Consider the following 21,546-nt stretch of genomic DNA (forward strand, 5'->3'; position numbering starts at 1 on the left):
TATGATTATTATATGCCATGTGAGCATCAAAAAAACGGCCTAAGAGTGTCGGGATTGATATTTGCGCACAGGACGCGGCTTGGTCACTAAGAGCTGAGGTCATCTAAATAATCACTGAGCTCGGCCTAAGCGAGTCGGAGTCAGTGGGTTAAATAGAGGGTATCCTGAGTATTGTATGATGATTATGATATGCTTACTATTGTTAATCTGGTGTTTATGGCTTATGATTCGTTGATTTCCATCACTGATTATGTGTCTGGCATAACATGTTGAATACCTGGTTAACTGCCTTATGGATTATTTGATTGTCTGTATTGTTTATGCTATGCTATATGGTTTTCTTGCTGGGCCTTGGCTCATGGGTGCTACGTGGTGCAGGTAAAGGCAAGGGTAAGGTGGAACAATCCTAAGTTGGAGTTCTTTGGAGGCAGGATGTACATAGTCAGCCGCTTGTCCACCACGGTCGAGGGATAGTACAGGGACAGGAAAACCTAAAATGTGTATTTTTCCATTAGAGTGGCCTTTGCTTGTATTTAACTTTTGAAAGTTGTAAATGTGTCCTTGAAACCATGTTTTTGGGATCCCAAGTACTAAACATAATTTACCAAAGGAAACATGGAAATAACCTTACCTCAATTAAGTAATTCGACTCTTTGCTATGCCCCAATCATTCCAAGCTTCAAAACCTTCAAGCCTTCAGTCAATTTCCCCAAGGGTCCCCCAAAGTTTCGACAGAATTTCCAAGCACCCTAGAGAGAGAATTCACCAAGAGTGAGAAAGAAGTTGAGAGTGTGTGTGTGTGTGTTGTGATTTCCCCTGTTTTCTCGTTAGTTCTAGAGACTTAGGCCAAAATCAAGTCTATCCCCCCAGCTGTAAAATGACCACTTTATCCCCTAAGACCAACCCTAGCTTCCTTGTATCACCAAGGGCAAAGTCATCTTTGCCACATCCCATTAATTCCTCGTGTGTCCTATAAATTCCTAGCTAACCCCGACATACCCAAATAACTACTAAATAATTACCTGTTACCTGGTAAACCCCAGGCACATGCCAAGTTCTCAAAATACCCTTAGGCTCACCCCGAGTCGGGTATCCGACCCTGTTGTGTCTATTTCACTGATCCACTCCCCTAGGATCATCTTGGACCACACATCACAAATATATCCCCATAACACTGGGGTCTCACTCATAATACAAACATAATTACATTTATTCCCTCAACAGGCCAAAATTACAAACATGCCCCTATTCACATAAATGGGCCCACATGCATATTTAATACACACAAACATGCACGTCTAATCACATTACAACATAATTCATTTATATCATATAATAACGCATATAATCCATTACTCACTCATACAATCCCAATCAAGTCCTCCAGGCACTGTAATTAAGGCACTCAACCTTAATATCAAATTTGGGACGTTACAAATGTAGTCACTTGGATATTTGTTCATTTTCTATGAAGTTTATATAATTTCTTCTTTTTCTATCCTTTATTTATATGATTTTTGCTTAATGAGTGTGGATAATTGATCACTATTTACATGATTTATGATTTTGATTCGAGATCTAAGAGGGGAGAGTTGAATATTCTATAATCATATAGACATAAATTGCATATAGGACGATAGTACCTATAGGGTTTGTGTAGCATTTAGGGTTTCCATGATTCATGTCTGCTATATGTTAAAACTTATCACAGATATGTAGAAAGTTTGCATATAGGTTGAGATATTTTTGTCTTGAAAAAGAATTAGAATTGTTTTAGTTAACTCGCTATGAGGATAGAAATTGAAGAATTATATGCACTAATTAGTAAGATTAATAGGTTCAAAAGTTGATGAAGTTAATACTCTAGGTTTTTAATTATTGAATCAATCTTTATAATTCCATAGTTTATTTCAATTTTCAGTTTTAGGTTAAAAATCACTTTATTTTTGACAACTAAATAGAAAGTTAGAATTGGTTATCGGTACTTGATTCATAGTCTCTATGGGAACGATTCTTAATTATTATTGATATTACTTAAAACCGATTGTGTATACTTGCGCACTATATTTTTGCTATCAAGTTTTTGGCGTCGTTGCCGGGGACCATTTAATCAATATCAAAAATATTCTTGTTCTACTTTAGCTTTTCTTTAACAGTTTTTCTAACATATTTCTCTACTTGTTTCTTAATTGCAAGGTCAATTAGTATATGCGACATCAAGGATTGGAGCCACTAGTACCTGTTGATCCTGAAATTGAAAAGACCTATAAGAGAAATAGAAGGCAGAAACGGTTAGAGAGAATGGCTCAAATGACGAATATTGGGGTAAATAACATTGTTGATGCCGTTGAAGTTGATCCACCATTAATAAACTATGTACTCCCGACTGTTACAAGGATACATTCATGCATTCGTCCGCCTACTGTAGAGGCAAACACTTTTGAGATAAAGCCCTCTATTATTCAGATGGTTTAGAATTGTGTGCAATTTGGGGGGCTGCCTAATGAAGATCCTAACCTACACATCACCAACTTCTTGGAATTATGTGCTACATTAAAGATGAATGGGGTGAGTAATGATGCAATCAGGTTGAGACCATTCCTGTTCTCTTTAAGGGACAGAGCTAAGAGTTGGTTGATCTCATTTCAAGACAACTCGATTACTACATAGGAGGACCTTGCCCAAAAGTTTCTTGCCAAATATGTTCCTCTTGCTAAGTCCGCCTATTATCAAGGAGAAATTAATAACTTCCATCATCTGGATGGAGAATCACTATATGATGTTTGGGAAAGGTTTAAGGAATTACTTCAAAAGTGCCCACATCATGGTATTGAGAAATGGATGTTGGTGCACACTTTTTATAATGTTTTAGGGGTAAATACAAGGACTATTATAGATGCAGCAGCGAGAGGAGCCTTTATGAGTAAAAGTGCCAATAAGGCTCATAATTTGTTAGAAGAAATGGCCATGAACAATTACCAATGGCCAACTGAATGTGAAAATAAGAAGGTAGTTGGAGCTCTTGAGGTTGATCTGATTGCTATGCTTACTACACAAGTGATGTCGTTAACAAAACAACTACAGCAAAATAATATATCTGCTCAAGCCATGCAGCTGCAAAATAAGTTTGTCTGTGAGATGTGTGGAGGTTCGCGTCCTTTTGAACAGTGTCCCACTACTGCTAATTGCTCTGCTGATGTCAACACTATGCTTTTAAAGCAGGCACATGCTATTGGAATTTTCCAAGACCATCAAACAATCCATATTCCATTTCTTATACCCCGACTTGGAGAAACCATCCTAACATTTCTGGGAAAAATAATCAAGGAGCACAATCGCCATACGCACAAAATCAACCTCAATATCCACCCCATCAACCAATATATGGGCTAAATCCTCAACCATATTATGATCCTCACCAAGAAATGCAACAACACCCACCACTGCATCCTCAAGAGAACCCATGAGAAGCACAGTCAGACACATTGAACCAATTTATGACTGAAACAAGGTCTTCGATAAAGAGTTTGGAGACACAAATCGCTCAAATGACAAAGTTGATGTCTAAGTGGGGTCAAGGGAATTTACGAAGATCCACTGAGGTAAATCCTAAAGAGCAATGTCAAGCAGTCACATTGAGGAATGGTACTAAGTATGAAGGGCCTACAGTTCAAGAGGAATTGGAGATGCCACAGGATCAAAAGGTAGCTACTCCACAGCAAGAGAAGGTTATAGAAGATCTTCATAAGAAAGGGAAAGACAAGCCTAAAACAGTGGAGCCTACCCCAAAAATAGCATATCCTCAAAGGTTTCAAAAGGTGAATCTTGACAAGCAATTTTCTAAATTTCTCAAGGTATTCAAGAAACTTCACATCAACATACTGTTTGTAGAGGCTCTAGAACAAATGCCTAGTTATGTGAAGTTCATGAAGGATATACTGTCTAAGAAGAGGAGAATGGAAGGTTATGAGATAGTAGCCTTGACTTAATAGTGTAGTGCCATATTACAGCGAAAGCATCCTCGGAAGTTAAGGGATCCAGGGAGCTTTACAATACCTTGCACCATTGGTAATTTTCAGTGTGAAATAGTGTTATGTGACTTAGGTGCAATTATTAATCAGATGTCGCTCTCTATATTTCGAAGACTGGGACTAGGAGAAGCTCACACCACCACAGTCACACTTCAATTGGCAGATAGATCAGTCAAGCATCCTTGAGGTATTATTGAAGATGTTCTTATGAAGGTGGACAAATTTATCTTCCATGCAGATTTTATAGTACTTGACATGGAGGAAGATGAGGATATTCCTATTATCTTAGGTAGGAAATTTTTAGTCGTGGGGCAAGCATTGATAGATGTATAGAAGGGGGAGTTGAAGTTAAGGGTTCAAGGTGAGGAGGTGGTCTTCAATGTGTTCAAGGCTTTGTCTTATTATCGATCAAGTGAGAGTTGTTGCAATGTGAATGTTTTAGATGAAGAATGGTCAAAGGGGAAGCCTACAGAAGATCCTCTTGAGTTGAGTCTGATATCGATCCCAGAAGAATGTGATGGCACTGAGGCCATTAAGTAGGTGAAATGGTTGAACGCAACTGGGATGATTTACAAAAAAAAAGTATGAAGAATTGGGTCAAGGGCCTGAGCGACCACTTCCATCCATAGAGAAGCCACCAACTCTAGAGATGAAGTCTCTACCTGACCACTTCCACTATGCTTATTTGGGTGAGAAAGAGACGTTGCATGTCATTATTTCTACTTCTTTATCTACTATGGAAGAAAAGAAATTACTCAGAGTATTAAGGGCTCCTAAGTCAGCCATTGGAGGGATGCTAGCTGATATAAAGGGTATAAACCCTTCAACTATTATGCATCGTATTTTAATGGAAGATGACAACATGCCAAGTATAGATGCTCACATGAGGCTGAATCTCTTAATGAAGGAGGTGGTAAGAAAGGAAATCTTGAACTAGTTGGACGCAGGAGTGATATACCCAATTTTGGGCAGTGCATAGGTTAGTACAGTTCAAGTGGTTCCAAAGAATGGATGAATGACAGTGGTCAAGAATGATAACAATAAGCTCATTCCAACTTGTACTGTGATGGGGTAGAGAATGTGCATCGACTATCGAAACCTTAATAAGGAAACAAGGAAAGATCATTTTCCTTTGCCTTTTGTGGACCAGATGCTAGATAGATTAGCGAGCCATCCTTACTACAACTTTTAAGATGGGTACTCTGGTTATCACAAAATTCTGATAGCTCCTGAAGACCAAGAGAAAACTACATTTACTTGTCCCTACGGTACATTTGCCTTCCAAAGAATATCGTTTGGATTATATAATGCTCCAGCCACGTTTCAACGTTGTATGATGTCCATATTCTCTGACATGATGGAAAAAGGTATAGAGATTTTTATGGATGATTTTTCAGTCTTTGGTTCTTCATTTGATTGATGTCTAAAAAAATTGGAGATGGTATTGAGGAGATGTGAAGAGTCGAATTTGGTCTTGAATGGGGAGAAAGTTCATTTCATGGTGATTGAGGGAATTGTGTTAGACCATAAAATATCCAGCAAGGACATTGAGGTAGACCGTGCAAAGATATCCACTATAGAGAACCTACCGCCACCGGTTTGTATAAAAGGTGTTTGAAATTTTTTGGGTCATGCTGGGTTTTATAGAAGATTTATTAAGGACTTCTCTAAGATCTCAAATCCTTTGTCTACATTACTTACGAATGGGGTGACCTTCAACTTTGATGATGACTACTTGAGATCATTCAACACCTTGAGAGAGAAATTGATCATTGCACCGATTGTGGTATCACCGAATTGGGATCTCCCTTTTGAACTTATGTGTGATTCGAGTGATTATGCAATGGGGGAAGTGCTTGGGCAGCGAGTTGACAAGGTATTCCACACGATTTATTATGCTATTGGAACCTTGAATGATGCTCAACTAAATTATGCAACTTTAGAAAAGGAACTTCTTTTAGTGGCCAAGGTTGCACCTCCAGACATGTCAATACAGCAATTAAAAAAGTTTTATTTGGAGGTTAAACACTATTATTGGGAGGAGCCCATCCTTTATCGGCATTTTGCAGACCAGAAGATTCATAGATGCGTGCCCAAAGAAGAGATGAACTCCATTTTAACTCATTGTCATACTCTTCAGTGTGGTGGTCATTTTGGGGCAACCAGAACAGCTGTGAAAGTATTGCAGTCTGTGTTTCATTGGCCTACCTTGTTCAAGGATGCCAATATATTTTTTAAAAGAAGTAATCACTATCAATGGACCGCAAATATTTCTAGAAGGGAATAAATGCCGATGACTGGAGTGCTAGAAGTGGAATTGTTCGATGTGTGGGGAATCGACTTCATGGGACCTTTTCTGTCATCCTTCAACAATAGGTACATTTTGTTGGTTGTGGACTATGTGTCTAAATGGGTAGAGCCAGTAGCAACTCCTACTAATGATGGAAAGGTAGTTTTAAATTTTCTTCACAAACACATTTTCACCCAGTTCGAAACTCCCAGAGCAAGTATTAGCAATGAAGGGAGTCATTTTTGTAATAGGATCTTCACTGCTCTTTGTGCTCAGTATAGAGTTCATCATCGTACCACTTTGGCCAACCATCCTCAAGCTAATGGGCAAGTGGAAGTATCATACCGAGAAATCACATGCATCCTCAAAAAGATTGTCAATACTTCAAGGAAAGATTTGTCAAAGAGGCTCGATGATTCACTCTGGGCTTATTGGAAAGCATTTAAAACTCTAATAGGGATGTCACCCTATCGGTTGGTACTCGGGAAAGCATGTCATCTGCCAGTGGAATTAGAGCATCGAGCATACTAGGCTGTCAAGAAATTAAATGCAGATTTATTTATGGGAGGACAGAATAGTCTCATGGAATTAAATGAGTTAGACGAATTCTGCAACGAGGCTTATGAAAATGCAAAGATATATAAGGAGAAGACAAAGGTTTTTCATGACAAACAAGCTCTTCGCAAGGACTTTCAACCAGGAGACAATGTGTTGTTATTTAATTCACAGTTGAAGTTGTTTCCAGGTAAGCTAAAGTCGAGGTGGTCGAGACTATTCACAGTGGTCACAGTGTTCCCGTATGGTGCAGTACAAGTTCACAATGAAAAGACATGACATTTTAAGGTGAACGGTCAACAGTTGAAGCATTACATAGATGGTCAGGTGGATCAAGTTAAGTTCTTGGTGATACTTAGTCCAATTTAAGTGACAAGGCAATGTCCAACTAAATGACATTAACGACAGCGTTGTAGGAGGCATTCCTATAATTTATTTTTACTTTTGTTTTAATTTTTAATTTTTTCAGTTGAACAATTTTATTTAAATTTTTTTTTAGCTGTAAAGATTTATTTTTTATTTATTTTTAGAGTAGGTTGTATTTAGGAACCGTGCAAATCGTGAAAAATGACTAATGGCTGAGAAAAAAATCACTTTAGGGGCCAAGTCGCGACTTTCTTAAGCTGAGCTGCGACTCCTAGGAGTTGCACAATCATAGGAAAAATTTGGAGTTTTTGCAGGAATTAGGGCTGCGACTTCCCCTTAGAAGTCACGACCCTTACAAAAGTGAAAGAGCACAGATTATGAATGGGTAGAGGCGGGCTGCGACTTTCCCTTATGGGTTGCAGCGCGCTTGGAAGTCAGAGACAATCTTTATTGGGAAAAAATAAGGTGAATTGTGACTTGCTATAGTTGAGTCGCAGTGCCTGCAATTAGAAAATTGGGGAAAAAAAAAGTGGCGGGTCGTAACTTGCTATAGCTGAGTTGCGGCGCGCCTCCATCAGGAAAAGAAAACTCAGTATAAACCCAATTTTTCTTAAACTACAACCCACATTCCAAACATTTTCTCCTTCAACCCAAATTTTCTCCAATTCTCCCATCTTCATCCTCCCTAAAACAACCATAAATCAAAACTTAAACCTTCATAGATTCATATTCCCTTCCATTCCTTCTTCTAACCAAAACCCTAGATAGTCTTATATGTAGCATTGAAGAAAGGAGGAATATTTGAAGATTGTGGGCAATATCAACAAATCAAAGGTGATTAAGTGTCTAATTTTCTATGTTTTTCAAGTTCTGGGATTGAATTAGTTTGGTGATTGGTTGAAAAGAGATTTCATTGGAATTGGGGGAAAAATTGCTAGCATATATTGTGTTCTTCAAGTTGGTATTGTGATTTACCTATTTGTGTGGTGTTCTTCATTTGAGGGAAGTAAGAAATTTAAGGGGAGGTGCTGCCGGATTTTCCTTAAAAACAAGAGTGAAAAAAAATTAATTGTCATTGGGCCAAGGAAAAACCCAGCTAGAGTTGCTTCATTGAAAAAAGCCTCACGACCCTCTTCATCTAGTGCCCCACCACCACCAGAAGCACAACCACCTCCACCACCACATGAATATGACTTGACCAAATTTATTAGCAAGGATTCTTTAGAGCATTATAAGAGGTTATGTTTACGAACAGTGGTTCAGGAGAGAGGGATGGAGTACCAAGATACCCCATAACCTCAATATCCTTATTAACTAATTCACGCTAAAATTCAACGAAGAAATTGGAAAAGTTTTGTAGATAGGAATATGACGAAGGCCAATTGCTCTTTAGTATATGAATTTTATGCCAATTTCCCAGGCCAAGTGGATAGGAAAGTGTTTGTGAGAGGGATAACGGTGGAATGCGACATTGACAACATGAATGGACTATATGGGTTACCCATATTGAGAACTGAAGATGATGAATATTATCAGTTGCCTTATTATAGTGAGGTGAATTGGGATGATGTGGCTGAAACCTTAGGCATTCTTGGTGCACAGTTTTTTTTTAATGAGAGTGAGCCCAAGTATTTAAAGAGATATCAAATGAACCAAACGGCTAAGGCTTGGACTTTATTTGTGAGTACTCGCTTAATGCCTAATACTCATCTTTCTGAGGTCAGCCCCGATCGATGTCTTTTACTATATACGCTAATGAAAGGTCTTACGATAGACATTGGTCAAGTGATCTACACGAGTAGCAAGGATTTGTGTAAACTCACCACCACAGTAGGCCTAGGGCATGGTTCCATGATAACTGATTTATGTGAGGTATGGGAAGTACCCGTCTAACCTAGTGATATATATAGGAAAGCCATCAATCCTATATCTAGAGATACTTTACATAATTTTCAACCACCCTCATTGTTGCCACCTGTGAGAAGACCCCGTGAGGCCCGAGAGGCAGGCGATGACGACCAAGACCATGAGCCAGCAAATGTTCAACCAGTCGCACCTCAACAAGAAGAGCTGTGGCAAGAAGAAGAGGGGAGGAGAGAAGCTTACCCTTAATTTCTGGCAATTGAGGCGCCACCAAATGCACACTTGGCAAGGTTGGATTACATTATCCGGCAAAACCAACATACCCATAACTATTTGGGGGAACTTCATGATTATCATCGAGCCCAAGCAGACTGACAAAATGAGTTATGTTGACGCGGTTCTTCGGCAATAGGTAATTAATAGAATAAAGAGTGAGATTAGTGCTAGATAATGAACCGTAACAGATGAATGATCTCAAAGTAAAATGGTGACACGAATACTTTTTTAGGTGGTTCAAAGGTTAAAATCCTTTTAGTCCACCAGCCAATATTATTGCTATTTTTCTGATATTCTTTACAGGGTATTTCTTTACAAAATAGAATCCAACCCTTTGCAACTCCCAGGGTCTCCATATTTATAGGGAGAGGGCACCTAGGGATTGGCAAAGGGGGGTCATCCCGTGACCTTCTTACCCATCATGTCACTTCTGTGACATTCATGATTAATTCCTAAAACCTGACACTGAAGTGTGGTCTAATCAATAGGTAACGGGGATAATGGGCCGCACGGCCCAACCCAGTCGTGGGTGCCTGAACACGCACATTTATGTTGCGTGTCCGAGAATTCAGGGATGGATCAGACACGTGATGTCTGATATATGCACGTTTACATTGCATGGTTGACTTTATAAGGAGTCAGAGGTGCCAACTCAAGCTCGTACCTCGAGGTTGATGTGCTCTTAGTCCGTGGTGTCCATACTTCTGACCTGCCTCCTTAGTAATCTCATTAAGCCTTTGGCTACCTCGAGCTAGGGAGGTAGGACCTGGTAACAGCAGCTCCAGGTACGTGACATCCACGTGGCCGATATAATTATGCTATTTCTCAGCTCGCTAATAGCCCGTGGATATTCAGGTCGTACATTTGGCCCCCAAGCCCCTGCTCGTGGCATATGACGTCACCTGGGGCCACAGTGGGGGCTTTTAGGCTTCTGTGTGGACTCTTCACATTCCACCCATTACGCTGGCATCGAATACATGGAGCGTCGTGCTTGGTGAAGGTACGTCTTTCGAGAACCGCATTAAATGGCCTAGCCTATACTCGGCCGTCGTTTCATCTTTCGAGTAGTGATCCTCGTATCCTACATCAAGGCGATCCAACGGCCCTCCTCCCTTGGCCTTTTACGTATATAAAAGGGGTGGCCACCTTTCGCATGGGCTACCCGTTCATTTGAAAACTTTCTCATTTTCTCACCTTCTTCTTTCTTCTCAGTCTCAAAACCCTCTTTTTCTTCCGGTCACTGTCCTCGGCGTTCCAGAAATTCAGGCACGAGAACTCCTTTGAGACTCTGGTACCAGCAATCCCAGCAGGATTCCAACCCCGACTACCCTTTCAGTCTCACCACAACAAAACAATTCTGTAAGTCCTCCGTTTGTGCATGTTTTAAATTTTTTCCTTCACTGTTGCTTAGGTAAATTGTCTCTGTAATCGCATGCAGTATGTTATTGGTTTTTTGCTGGTATTTTAGGCGTAGGTTTTTATCCTAGGGGCATCAGCCGTAGGAAAAGCCATTTAGAAGCATGACTCATAGGGTATACTTCCTGGGGAGATTTTCTGGGTAAAATTTTTGTATGCCTGTTTGGAATAACCAGTTTTTAGGGTGCAAAATCCGACTAGCTTAGGGGACACGCTTCACAGGTGGTTTTGCACTATTTTCCTACTGAAGCTTTCCTTCCAAGGCAAACCCTTACTCTGACCCTCCTGACACACGGATTCCGAGTAATCGGGGACCCGTTGGGAGCACAGGTGCGTGTTCATAGAACCGCGTGGTCTCACTCTCCACGGGCTGAGATTACCTCTGCCTGTGTTAAGGAAACACTTCACGCTAGATTCTTTCTTATGCTTGGGTCGCCCTTTCTAAATTTTCTTCTTTTGGTCGTTAGGCGACCAGATGGGACCAAAGAAGAGCGCACCCAAGAAGAATGTGTTGGAAAAGCTTATACAGGATCTTTATTTATTTTCATGTATATCTAATATTAAACAAATTAATACGAGATAGCCTAAAACATGTTTCTAAAATTGAATTCAAAGAAACAAATAATATAATACTTACAGTATACGCAGCGGAATTAAGAGTCCTTCCTTCAGTTTCTCTAACTCTTGTATCCTTTCTGTCGCAGAGTATTATCAAGAAACTGAACCGATCTTCTATTTTCTTCACGATCTTCCAATGTATCCTTAGAACCACCTAGACTAGTGTGGGCAATTCTCAACACATGAGATAGATATAGAGAGAAGAAGAGAAAATAACAAAGTGGCTTAGAAAAGGACTTGTGTTTAGAGAGAATATAAAACTATCAGAAAATCTGACTTGTGACTTATCTGTCGTCTCTAAAATCTTCTCTCTAAGCACTCCTTTTATAGACTCAATTAGGCCATTTAATTTAATTAAAAAATCAATAAAATAACAGCCATTTTGAAGTCCTAGGTCGAAATTATCATGGGCTATAGGCCCGTGAAATTTCCCATTTTATTATAAGCCCATTGGACTTAAAATCAAGGCCTGTATTATTTTCTATTGATTTAATTAATTAAATAATTATTTAAATCCTTTATCAAATTAATTATTTATAATTTGAACCTTGATTTAAACTTATTTATTAATTTAGATACCAATTTATCTTAATTAATAAATCTGCCATAATTTCTCTTTTCTTCTCAAAATTACACAACTCTGTGAAACTATCCAAAATTGACCTGGTCAACTTTGATAATTCTAATTGATGATTAAATCAATTAATTGAGACTATCTAGATGATTTTATCCAAGGTACAATGGGGACCATGGGCCTATGAAATCAAGCTCCAATAAGTTATCATAAATTTAACAAATAAATTTACTAACTTATTAATTCCTCGTGACTCCACTATAGACTTGGAATTGCACTCTTGAATTCATAGAACGCTCTATAACAAATATAGATACGCTATTAATTATCCATTGTTACAACCATAATTGTCACTCAATCCTCTATAGACGGTCTACAATGAGATAGGACTAAAATACCGTTTTACCCCTCATTGTATTTTATCCTTAAAACACTTAGTTCCTTGTAAATGATATTTCAGTAAACTAATTTAATTACTGAAATGAGATCTCTATCATTTAACACATTGAACCAAACTAAAAGGAAACCATCGTTTCACTTCTTCATCAGAAGCTATAGATGTTCATATCTATGATTAACACTCCCACTCAATTATACTACCGAGTTCCCAAGATGTAAGTATGGGCTAGTCCGTAGGGTAAGCTGGTAACGAACAAGTCAAAGAACTCAAATAATACAATCAGTTAGAATACTGACCACTCAGAATTGAGATTGAATTGACCTATGGTCAACTATATGATATGACTAGAATAGATAATAACTGTATGTTTACTTATCTTATCAACTGTCAATATCGGTCCTGTCCGATGTAACATATACATCCGATTTTATCTACTTTGCCAATGTTCTGGAAAGAACATAACACTGTAATGTGTAAGTAGATCATATCGTAGATTAGCAAGTCAGTGTAAATCCGGTACACTGACTAATCTTAGGACTAACTTATTTTTTAACATATAATCATATTTATATTCCACTGTGATTACGTCACTATAAATAAGATTAGCTATATGCTCGGGATTTAATAGAAGTTTATATTAAACAAATAATCATGAAAATAAAACATGTGAACAAAGTGATTGACCAAGTAAAAAAATGATTTCTATTCTTTTATTGGTAATAAAATGAGATTACAAAGAATTTGGGTTTTAATTAGGGCATAAAACCCCAACAGAATGCTGGCAGCTCGTCTTCCCAGCACGCCAACAAGGGAAAGGAGGTGGCCACGGACTCCCCTATCCCCACCTTCAGTCCAGCTGTGGAGAAGGAGGTCGAGGTGGGACCCGACGCTTTCATCGAGGCTGAGAGGATCACCTCGAAGGTCACCACCCAAGGGAAAGTGAATAAAATCTTCCTTTCCCATAACATTGAGATAGGGAGGGGCGCCCTAGACGCCCGACCTCCCCTTGAAGGCAAGTGGGGCTGCGCACCGCTCGATGAGGAGTACGTCGCCTGGAGCGACGAGCACCTCAAGGCTGGGGCCTTCCTTCCGCTGGACAAGTACTTCGCGGATTTTTTAAATTACATGAAGCTGGCTCCCTTCCAGCTCCCCCCTAACTCATATCGTCTGTTAGCGGGGTTGAAGTATCTATTCCTGAAGCAGGAATGGGAGGTCCCCACACCGGCGGACATCCTCTACTTCTTCTACCTCAAGGCCAGCCCGGAGCAGCAGGGGCGAGGTGACGGGTTCTACTACCTGACCCGTTTTCCAAATTCGGATGCGGTCATCGAGCTGGCCAGCCACCCCAACGACTTTAAGGACCAGTTTTTTATGTCCAAGGGGTTTTGTAACTGCGAACACCATTACTTCAACCGCTCTCGTAAGTACCTTCTACTCTCAGCTCGTAAGTTGATTGCTGATTAGCTTCTTTTATCCGTTCCTGACTTAGAAACTACCATGCAGCCATTTTCAAGAGGACGGCCAAGTCAGTGACCCTTGGGGGTCAATATCAGACCTTGGCGGGGCTCCCCCCAAGTGAAAAGGATTATCGCCAGCTTGTGTCCGACGAGACGATGCTGGCGTGCAAGTTAATCTCTCAGGGCCAGACTTTGGCCTTGAAGAGACCGCGGGGTCTCCCTTCTGCTTGCGAGATGGCGCCCATCCCCGAGGAGGAGGCCGCGGGAGAGGATGGGGATGAGGAGGAAGAGGTGCCCCTTGTGCGGCGGAGGTGGGCTTTGGAGGTCGCCCAAGAAGTAAACGTGGAGAGGGCCCATTCTGGGGCAGCAGCCGGCCCCTCCGGGCAAGGTAATCCTTATCTGTTTAGGGATTTAGATAGGGCCACTGCAGACTTAAGGCTTGCTAGGTTTAATCCCGATCAAATCATCCACCGCCACCGAACAGACCCAGACCGCAACATTACTTTACTCCAGTGTATTGACCAGCTCGTGCTGCGTAACGAAATGGGTCGCCCTAGGGGAACGGTAGTAGTAGACAACACCCTAGCCCTTAGGTCAGCCTTCTTTGAGGAGTATGGGACCAATCTTGCCCTCCCTCCTGGAGGGTTTAGTAGCTCCAAGTCTTAGGCAGTACGTAGAAGAGTCCGATCCCAAGGCAGATCCGGACCCAGAGCCTCTTCTAGCCTGCAAAGTCGTTATCTTAGAATCCCCTGCTGAAGCTCCGAGGCCGGAGGTCGTGACCATAGATTCCTCCTCTAGCTCGGAGGGTAGGACCCCTTTCAATACACACTTGAGCTCTATTTTTCCTTTTATTTTTGTTTTTTTGCACAAATATTTTTACATACATATTAATGCCTTGTCTTTGTTTCAACAGAGATATCGCAGGCCGGGGATGACAGCTTGCGGGCCATGTTCCAAGGGGGAAATCCTCCCTCCAGGCCTATGGTGAAGAGGCTTTGGTTGACGAAGCAGGTTGTTGGGACATCCTCTAAGTCCCCGGCCAAGGGGAAGAATCCAGGCCCTTCCAAAAAGGTGCCTCCACCTCCTCCTGCTGCAAAGGAGATGGCTCCACCTCCACCGCAACCTCCCGTCCTTGCTCGGGAAAAGGAGGCAGCCACTGGGATCTTTCCAACTACGCCCCCCGAGGTGCGCGTCCCAGTGAATCCCCGGGCCTTGGAGAAAATCCCCGATGTCTTTCGTGGGACGGTCTACGAGACGGCGAGCTACACCGTGGACCACTATTATAACGCCACCTCGATGGAGCTGCGGGAGATCGAGACGAGGAGTTCTGAGAACATGATGGAGTCTTCATTGGGGATGACCCTCACAGTAAGTAAACTCTACCATTCGTTTCTTTTCATTTGCTTTATTTCAAAGGCACCTACCTTACACATTTTTTCTTTCTCGTAGGCGTCTTTGGCTCTTCACCGGAGGATATCCCGGTCTAGGGCCAGGCTCGAGGAGATGAGGAGCGAGCACCAGACTGCCCTAACCGCCCTTGCGACTGCCCAGAAATAGGAACAGGACGCCAAAGACGCCCTGGCAACCGCGCGAGCTAAGCTGGACGCATCTCGACCTAAGCTGCTGGAGGCCGAGTCTACCAAGGTCACCCTAGATGCTGCGAGGGTGGAGCTTGAAGAAGCTAAGGCCGCCCTTGCGGCGGAGAAGGCTGCGCTTGCAGCAGAGAAGGCGACCTCCACCACCTCCATGGAGAACATGCTATACCATTCTTGGGCCTTCAACCCAGATGGTGACTTTTCCTTCTTGGGGACTGAAGCGTGGGAGTCCTTCCTCGGGAAGTTCAAAGCTCACCTCCAACAAGAGGCGCCCTCCGAGATCGGGGAAACTCCATCCATGACCGAGCAGGACGGCGAGGTGGTGACTTCCACAGAGCGACCCGGCGGGGCCTAGTAATTTTTCCTTCTCCTTTATCATTTATTGATTTTTGTAACTTTATGTGATGAGGTTTTTTAACCTCGAGACAATTGGCTTCTCCAACTTTATTTTTAATTGATTTACGTCTTTTTGCCTCTATCTCATTTTTCTTCTATGCATTTGGTAATACTCTTAGTTTCTGTTGGTGTTGCGATTGACATCTTACGCTTTTCTAAAAAAAAACATCTGTTAACCAACTTGAACCAACTTCTAAGAGTTAAGTCCTGTTTGTATCCAGGACGTTAATTTGAAAACTTAGTTCGCGTAAATCCTTTATTAATATCTCGTGCTTTTTAAGAAAAACACCGATCAACCAATTTGAATTAACTTCTAAGTTTTAGGACCTGGTTACATCCAGGACGTTAATTTGAAAACTTGGTTCGTGTTAATCCTTTATTAATATCTTATGCTTTTTAAGAAAAACACCGATCAATCAATTTGAATTAACTTCTAAGTTTTAGGACCTGGTTACATCCAGGACGTTAATTTGAAAACTTAGTTCACGTTAATCCTTTATTAATATCTCGTTCTTTTTAAGAAAAACACCGATCAATCAATTTGAATTAACTTCTAAGTTATAGGACCTGGTTACATCCAGGACGTTAATTTGAAAACTTGGTTCGCGTTAATCCTTTATTAATATCTTATGCTTTTTAAGAAAAACACCGATCAATCAATTTGAATTAACTTCTAAGTTTTAGGACCTGGTTACATCCAGGACGTTAATTTGAAAACTTAGTTCACGTTAATCCTTTATTAATATCTCGTGCTTTTTAAGAAAAACACCGATCAATCAATTTGAATTAACTTCTAGGTTTTAGGACGACCTGGTTATATCCAGGATACAACTTAGTTTGCGTTAATCCCTTATCAATAGCTCGTGCCTTTTAAGAAAAACACCGATCAATCGATTTGAATTAACTGCTAAGTTTTTTAGGACGTCCTGATTATATCCAGAACATATGCCCCCCAAGTAATTAGGAAAGGGTCTTTCGTGGTTACTTGACATTACACCCACAAACATACACAATAATGAAGAAATATTTAATTCTCATTACTTAATAAACAAAAGATGGCCTCTGACTAAGCCTTACAAAGGTGTCATTGATAATATTTCTTCAAATGGATAGCGTTCCAAGTTTGTGGGACCGCTTCTCCATTAAGCCGAGCTAACTTGTAGGTTCCTTCCTTTATAACCTCGGTTATTTGATATGGCCCTTCCCAGTTCGTTCCCAATACTCCATCTTTGGGATCCTTACTGGCTAAGAAGACTCTTCTGAGGACCAAGTCGCCAATGCCAAAGGTGCATTTTCTGACCTTTGAGTTGAAATAACGAGTGATCTTTTATTGATAGTGTGCGAGCTGTAGCTGTGAATCTTCTCATCTTTCGGCAATCAAGTCGAGGGACGCGCAGAGCAATTCGTGATTGTGGTCCTGGTCATATGCCTAGACTCTATGCGAGGCTAACTTTACTTTGACAGGAAGGACTGCCTCACTCCCGAAAGCTAGGGAGAAAGGAGTATGACCTGTCGGCATTCGATGTGAGGTCTAGTATGCCCATAGTACCTGGGGGAGCTGTTCTGGCCAGACTCCCTTGGCTTCGTTTAGTCTTTTCTTAAGGCTCGCCTTTAGCGTCTTATTAACAGCCTTGACCTGCCCATTTTCCTAGGGATAGGCCACGGAGGAGAAGCTTTTTACAATGCCATGCCTCTCACAGAATTCGGTGAAGAGTTCGCTGACAAACTGCGTTCCATTGTCTGATACGATCTTCTTTGGCAGCCTGAATCGGCAGATAATGCTTTTGACCACGAAGTCGAGGACTCTTTTTGAAGTGATTGTTGCCAAGGGCTCTGCTTCTGCCCACTTGGTGAAGTAGTCGATAGCCACCACCACATAACGGACTCCTCCCTTTCCAGTAGGGAGGGCGCCAACCAAGTCGATTCCCCAGACCGCGAATGGCCACGGGGACGAGATCATCTTCAGCTCAACTGGAGGAGCTCGGGCAACTGTGGCGAATCGCTGGCACTTGTCACACTTTTTGACGTGAGAGATCGAGTCCTTTGAAAGAGTGGGCCAGTAGTATCCTTGCCTTAAGATCTTCATGGCCAAGCTTTGTCCCCCAGTGTGATCCCCACAAAAACCTTCGTGCACTTCCTGCAAAATGGTCTTTGCTTCGCTTGGCAGAACACATCGTAGGAGGGGTAGAGAGTGCCCACGCCGGTATAATATCCCATCTACCACTGTATACCTTGGAGCCTAGTAAAGTACCCACCTTGCGTCATTGCGCTCTTCAGGTAACTTTCTTGCTAAATGATATTCAAGGATAGGGGTCATCCAGGTCGGTCTGGCGTCAATCATCTCGACCTCTGCCCCGACTTCTATGCTTGGTTTTTCCAAGAACTCTACCTGTACTAACCCCAAAGTCTCTGTCTCCCTGGAGGTAGCGAGCTTTGCAAGGGCATCTTCACTGGCATTCTGCTCCCGAGGTATCTGCTCGATTGAGCCCCGTTCAAATGCAGACAGCTCGACTTTTACCTTCTCCAGGTAAGCAGCCATCTTGGTTCCCCATGCTTGGTATTCACCTAGCACCTGGTTTACCATGAGCTGGGAATCGCTGTAACAATGAACGGAGCTGGCCTTCAGCTCCTGGGCCACCCTTAGCCCAGCCAGTAAAGCTTCGTATTCAGCCTCGTTGTTGGATGCCTTGAATATGAATCTCAACGCCGAGTGGAATCTATGTCCTTCTGGGGATATCAAAATGATTCCAACCCCGGAGCCATTCTCGTTAGATGAGCCATCTATGAAGACCTTCCATGAGGCCCGGACTAAGGAGGCCTGGGGTGAATCTTCCACAGGATCTTCTCGGAATCCTGTGCATTCTGCCACAAAATTAGCCAGGGCCTGGCTTTTTATTGCAGTTCGCGGAGTGTACAAAATCTCGAACTGGCTAAGCTCAATAGCCCACCTCAACAGACGTCCCGATGTTTCAGGTTTTTGCAAAACCTGCCTTAAAGGTTGATCGGTTATGACATGTATTAAGTGGGACTGGAAATACGGCCTGAGCTTTCGGGAGACCGTAATGAGACAAAAAGCCATCTTTTCCATTAACGGGTACCGGGACTCAGCTCCGAGAAGCCTCTTGCTGATGTAATAGAATGGCTTCTGAGGCCGGTCTTCTTCTCAGACTAATACGACACTAGCTGCATCTTCTATGACGACTAGGTAAAGAAAAAGAGGCTCTCCTGCCGTTGGTTTGGACAATACGGGTGGCTCGGCTAGATGTGCTTTCCGGTTGAGGAAGGCATGCTCGCACTCCTGGGTCCATTCGAACTTCTTATTCCCCTGGAGCAGGTTGTAGAATGGCAGACACTTGTCGGTAGATTTAGAGATAAACCGATTAAGGGCTGCCACCCTTCCTGTCATGCCTTGAACATCCTTTCGCGACCGAGGTGAGGGCAGCTCGAGCAACGACCTAATCTTATTGGGGTTTGCCTCGATTCCTCTGGTATTGACAATGAAACAAAGGAATTTCCCTGACGCGACCCCGAAAGTGCACTTCTGCGGGTTAAGCCTCATGCCGTATTCTCTCAGTATCTTAAAGCATTCCTTCAGGTAAGAAACATGGTTACCAGTAGTTTCTGACTTGACCAGCATGTCATAAACATACACTTCCATGTTCTAACCGATCTGGTTGGCAAACATCCTGTTTACCAATCTCTGGTATGTAGCTCCGGCGTTCTTTAGCCCGAATGGCATGACCTTGTAACAATAAACGTTAGTTGGGGTCATGAAGCTAGTGTGTTCCTGGTCTGCTAGATTCATGGCGATCTGATTATAGCCCGAGTACGCATCCATAAAGGACATGATCTCGTGCCCCGTCGTGGCGTCTACCAATTGGTCGATCCTTGGCAATGGGAAACAGTCTTTGGGGCAAGCTTTGTTCAGGTCGGAGAAGTCGATGCAGGTCCACCATTTCTCGTTGGGCTTCGGGACCAACATAGGATTGGCGACCCAGACCGGGAACTTAGCTTCGCGGATAAAGCTGTACTTTAATAGCCGGGCTACTTCCTCTTCTAGGGCTTTAGCTCGGGTTGTTCCTAGGCGCCTCTATTTCTGGGATTTCGCAGGCACGCTTTTATCCAAATGGAGGGTGTGCATGATGACGCTTGGACTGATCCCCACCATGTCCTCATGAGACCATGCGAACACGTCTAGGTTTTCCTGCAAGAACTTAATCAACTCCGCCTTCCTCTCGCCACATAGATTTTTCCCGAGCTTTACCATCCCCGAGGGATTCTGTGGATCGATATTTACCTCCTCGAGCTCTTCAATAGCTTGGAGCTCAGATTTATCCTCGCCTATTCTGGGGTCAATATCATCACATAAGATGATATTTTCCCCTTCGGCACTCTGAGGTTTTTCAATCTCAGGATTAGGCACGAGTTCCTGAGATTCCTCATTTCCACCTTGGACGGTCATCGTTAACTGCCTGGGTTTTAATTTTCCCTTCATAGAAATGTTGTAGCATTCCCTGGCAGCAAGTTGATCGCCATGGACCGTGCATATCCTCGTGGAAGAGGAGAATTTTAGCGCGAGGTGTCGGATGGAGGTAACAGCTTCAAACGCTATTAGTGTAGGTCGACCCAAAATGGCATTGTACGCGTCGGGACAATCGATGACCACGAACTCGAGGAGTTTCGAGACTGTCCGTGGCCCATCTCCCAAGGTGATCACCAGCTCGATCGTTCCTATTGCCACCGATCCTTCTCCAGAGAATCCGTAAAGCATCATGGAGGTGGCTTTCAGCTCGGTGACAGACAAACCCATCTTTTCCAGCGTGGACCAGAACAGTAGGTTTACCGAGCTCCCATTATCAACCAGCACTCCCCTAACCTCCGATTAGCGAGCGGCACGGCTACGACCAGAGGGTCGTTATGAGGGAACTGGACGTGGCTTGCATCTTCTTCAGTAAATATGATTGGTTGCCTCTCCAATTGTTGCTGCTTTGGGAGATATTGCTCAGGGACGAACTCCACTCCATTATGAGCCTTAAGTTTGTTGACGTATCTCTTTTGGGCACCTCTGCTCGTGCCAGCCAAATGGGGACCTCCAGAGATCTTGGAGATCTCTCCTCCTATCACGGGAGGAGGGATGTTCTGATCTATCCGAGACCCAGGCTGACTGACCGGGACTTCCGGAGCTGGATGGCCTGCGGGAACTCTATTTCGCGCATACTGAGCCAAGGGTCCGGCATTGATGAGAGTTTCGATCTCATCCTTCAGGTGTCTACAATCATCGGTATTTTGGCCAATGTCGTTGTGGAACCGAAAAAACATGGAAGGGTCTCGCTTACCCTTCTGGTGCTTTAACGGTTCCGGCTTCTTCCAGAGGAGGCGAGTAGAATTTTCTAGGAAGATATTCTCCCTAGAGTGGGTGAGCTTGGTAGAAGTCGCGTAGACCGGCTTAAATTTTTCTACGGACTTGTTCTTCTTTGGGCTTTGCTTTGCCCTCGCCGCTCCCCTTTCTCTTACCTCCACCAAACTAGTTATTCTGTGTAACGATCTGGGTCACTGTCATGACCTCTGTTCCCACTCCAGCGGGCTATTCAGGGGCCTGGCTGGTCCCTGCGGCTGAGGCTTGCGCCTCCTCCAAGTTGATCCATTCCTAGGCCCTATTTAGGAATTCATTTATGGTGCTGACTCCCTTCCTTTGTATCTCTTTCCAGA

General features: G+C 42.7%; 1 non-coding gene across 1 annotated transcript; it reads right to left on the reverse strand.

Moving 5' to 3' along the window:
- Window positions 1–2,725: 2,725 nt before the first annotated feature.
- LOC133813179 (small nucleolar RNA R71) lies at window positions 2,726–2,831 on the reverse strand. Its single transcript, XR_009884217.1, has one exon. It is a non-coding gene; the product is annotated as a small nucleolar RNA R71 (small nucleolar RNA).
- Window positions 2,832–21,546: the final 18,715 nt, after the last annotated feature.

Source organism: Humulus lupulus, chromosome 1 (assembly GCF_963169125.1).
Source record: "Humulus lupulus chromosome 1, drHumLupu1.1, whole genome shotgun sequence".
Taxonomy (NCBI): Eukaryota; Viridiplantae; Streptophyta; class Magnoliopsida; order Rosales; family Cannabaceae; genus Humulus; species Humulus lupulus.